Source organism: Octodon degus, unplaced genomic scaffold, assembly GCF_000260255.1.
Source record: "Octodon degus isolate 3935 unplaced genomic scaffold, OctDeg1.0 scaffold00011, whole genome shotgun sequence".
NCBI classification, from domain to species: domain Eukaryota; kingdom Metazoa; phylum Chordata; class Mammalia; order Rodentia; family Octodontidae; genus Octodon; species Octodon degus.
The window spans coordinates 7,193,334-7,197,481 of record NW_004524587.1 but is presented as its reverse complement, the minus strand read 5'-3'; positions in this window follow the sequence as shown (position 1 = coordinate 7,197,481).

Here is a 4,148-nt window from a genome sequence, read left to right as displayed (position 1 = left end):
GCTAAGAGTCTAATTTATGAAGTAGGTCTACTCTTTGTCACCTCATTTATTTATTTGGTCATTCATTCATTTTTGAAACAGAGTCTCATTATATTGTTCAGGCTGGTCTTCAACTTGTGGTGATCTTCCTGCCTCAGCCTCTCGAGTGCTGGAATTATGTGCGTATGCCACCACACCGGCCTGTCACCTCATTTAAAAGCATACAGAGAAAGCAGAATTGCTATCTGAAGATTCTGTGATGAGTATTTGCATTATATAGCTCAGAAGCCTAGGTCTGCTTCTGTTGGCTTCTTGACCCTTCAGTGGGTGGGGTTTACATTCTGTCTGTCTGTCTGTCTGTCTGTCTGTCTGTCTGTCTGTCTGTATCTATCTATCTGTCTGTCTGTCTGTCTGTCTGTCTATGTTTATCTGATGTCTGTTACTTTTCTTGTTGCTAAGACAAAATACTTGACACCCAAAGTTAAAGGAGGGAAGGTTTATCATAGCCCCTGGTTTGTAGAGGTTTCACTTTGTAGTTGGCAGGATGGCATGGTGGAGCAGTATTGCAGAGGAGAAGCAGCTCCTGAGGGGCAGAAGGCAGCAAAGCAGCAGCTTCCCCCCTTGATCTCTTCCAGGCTACCCACCTTTTGAGCATCGGCAGCCTCTACTCACAGTGTGGCATCCCAAATCCAGCTGGCTTTGAAAAGTCCCACCTATGAGTGCATGAGACTTTGTGGGGACATCTAGGCATAAGGCATAACATCTGACATAGACATTAAAATATATTATCTCTCTCTACTGGGCAAAATTCACCCCTTTAAATATTTAGTTGGTTCTTAGTACACTCACAAGGGTATACAACTACCACTATTATTTAATTCTAAAACATTTATGTCATTTCAAAAAGAACCCTAGGCCAGGTGTGCTGATTTATGTTCATATCTCAGCATTCCGGGAGGCCAAGGCAGGATAGCACAATGTGGAGCTCAGCCTGGGCAATTTAGGGCCTTAGTGAGACGCTCTCTCAAAACAATAACAAGAGCTGGGAAAGTAGCTTAGTGTGAAGGTCCTAGTTCAATTCCCAGTGCTGGGGGCTGGGGAGATGGCTCAGTAGAATAAGCGCATGCCTGGCAAGCGCAAGGACCTGAGTTCAATCCCTGGTTCCATCAGAAAAAAAAAAGAAAAAAAGAAGTGAACAATTCCCAGTATCCCCCAACAAGATTAAAAAAGAAAACAAAAAGAAAAATAAAAACTGTAGCAGTCACTCTTCATTCTTCCCTTTCCTCCAGCTCTGGAAATTACTTCTTTCTTGATGTATTTGCCTACTCCAGACATTTCATATAAGGGGAATCATACAGAGTACAGTTTTTTAATGACTAGATTCTTTTGATCAGCATGATGTTTCTAGGGTTTGTTCATCTTGTAGCAGCTACCAGGATTTTACTCCTTTAGATAGTGCCAAATAATCTTCCACAGTATTAATACACCAAACTCATGTTTTTATCAGTTGATGGACATGTACATTGTTTCTAGTTTTTAAAAAATTATGTATGCATTTATTTATTTGATACAGGGTCTCACTGTGCAGTTCAGCAGTTCAGACTCATAGTGATCCTCCTTCCTAGCACAGGACACCCTAGGTTCCAGGGCCGGCATGGCGTGCGGTACTGGGGGATTGATCTCAGGTCCTTGAGCTTTCCAGGCAGGTGCTTAGAGTGCCGAGCTATCTCCTCAGCCCTGTTTCTAGTTTTTTCCTATGTCAAATAAATTATGAGGTTTTTAAAATGCATATTGTCATTTCTCTTGGAAATATACATATGGGTAGAACTGCTACTTTACATTATTATTATTATTATTATTATTATTATTATTATTATTTTAGGGAAAGGTCTACAGGGTATTCAGGGTCTCACTACTAGATCAGACTTGTAATGATCTGCCTGTTTACAGCCTCCTAAGAGCTGGGATTACAGGCCTGTCTCAATTGCTGGCTCACTGTGCCCTGGGGGCAGGGCCGGCACTAGTTTACATTATTAACTCAGTCTTTTTAAGTAACTGTCAGGCTGTTTTCCAAAGCAGCTTCCCATTTTATACTCCCACCAGCAAGGTATGAGAATACTTATTTCTCACTTCTCACCAACACTTGCTGTTACACTTCTCTTTGATTGTAGCCATCCAAATGGGTCTGAAGTGGCTTTCTGACATCCTATGAGAACAGGGACTCCATTTGTCTTTCTACTCTGTATCTTAGACTCTAGTGCAGTGTCCAACACTTATTGTTATAAATATTTTCTTTTTTAATTAATTAATTTGGTACGGGGGCTCATTATGCAGCTTGGACTTGTAGTGATCCTCCTGCCTCAGTCTCCCCAGCTCTGGGATTGTGGGTGTGCACCACCATGCCCTGTTTCAGTGGCTGGCTTGCTGTTTGGGGCCTGCACTGCATGCAGTACTGAGGAGCGAACCCAGGGGCTTGTGTTTGCCAAGCAGGTGCTTAGACTGTTGAGCTATCTCCCTGGCCTTATAAATATTTTCTTAGCTAAAAATGTGTTGAATGAACAAGTAGAGCAAAGCTACGTGGATGACATAAGTCATTATGAGTTTATCTCCCCCAAAGAGATGTAACCATTAAGGGGATCTAGTATCTTGTTTCCTGCACAATACCGAACCACTGCTCTTCTGCCACCACAGTCTTCTGGGAAGAAAACTGGGTTAAATATAAACTTTCTAGTTTTGCTTCAGATCACTCATTTGGATTTTAGATGTGCACAAACTCTTCATTGAGGCACTCACAGATTTCTTAGATAGATATTGGTTCATAATGTTTTCTTTCTGCTTTGGTTTCATATTCTTTCTCTCCTCTCCTCTCCTCTCCTCTCTTCTTTTCTTTGCTTTTCTGAGACAGTGTCTTGCTGTGTAGCCCAGGCTGGCTTTGAAATATGATGATCCTTCTGCCTCAGCTTCCTTAGTGGAATTACAGCACTGAGTGGTATGCCACCACTCCTTGCTGCTACTTTGATTTCTTATATTAAAAACAACAACAACAACAAACCTCTTAACTTCCTTGTGGAAGGCTTTTTGCTCATCCTCGGGCATTCCACGCTTAGAAATAACTGTCTTCCTATTGCTTTCCAGGTTGGTCAACATCTGGGACAGGCCAGCCCCTCTCTTTTTGGTTTCCTTTTAATATCTTTCCTTGGTTTGGGACTATTTGAGCACACTGAAGAGGGAGAAAGTCCTGTGACTGGATGTTGTTAATAGCTGGCACTTAGAACTTGAAAAATAGTTGTTCAATAAATGAATGAATGAATGAAGGTATGTGAGAAAGACAACGATTGAAGTGGAAAGATAAGTCTCAGCTGCAAAATGAAGATTTGCCCAACAAATATTTAGTGCTTGTGGTGTCCTTGCACTGTGGTGTATATCAAAATACACAGTAAAGAAAATAAAGGGTCTGCCTTGGATATGTAGTTTTTCTCTCCTCTCTCTCTCTCTCTCTCTCTCTCTCTCTCTCTCTCTCTCTCTCCTTTTGGTATTGGGGATTGAACTCAGGGCCTTGTGCTTGCCAGGCAAGTGCTTATTCTACTGAGCTATCTCCCCGGCCCCTGGATATGTCATTTCTAAAGTCAATTTTAAATGCAATATTCGATTCCCATGCTTTTAACTTCTCACCTTTTATCCTTCACTTATCGATTCTGAAGACTACGTTTTAGCTTAGGAGTCGACTCATTTGCTTAAAACCCCAAATAGGAAGTTCTGATCTAATGTCAGCACAGCTCAGGTTTACGAAGTACCCCGGCGACGTGCTGCTTCGCTTGCAAAGGACTCTCTGCCTCCCCGCTAAAGGCTAAGTTTCCTGATTGGGGGCAGGGTGGCGTTTGGATGGAGAACCGAAACAATGGACCGCACGTCCAGCAGAGGGTGCTATAGGGGCAAATTTGTGCCGCGAGGGGACTAGCCCGAGACCCTCAGAGCCAGGTAGTGATTTTCTTTCTTCCTGGTGTTTGCTTCCCACGCCTTGAACCATCGACGCCCCTTTTCCCTACACGGCGCCCCTCGAATAATAAGCCACTTCGGCGCTGGCTTTGGGAAGACATCTCTTCTGCTGCTAACGCCCCATACATAGCTCAGGCTACCCGGATCGCAGGCCAGACTAGGGCAGGCGGGGA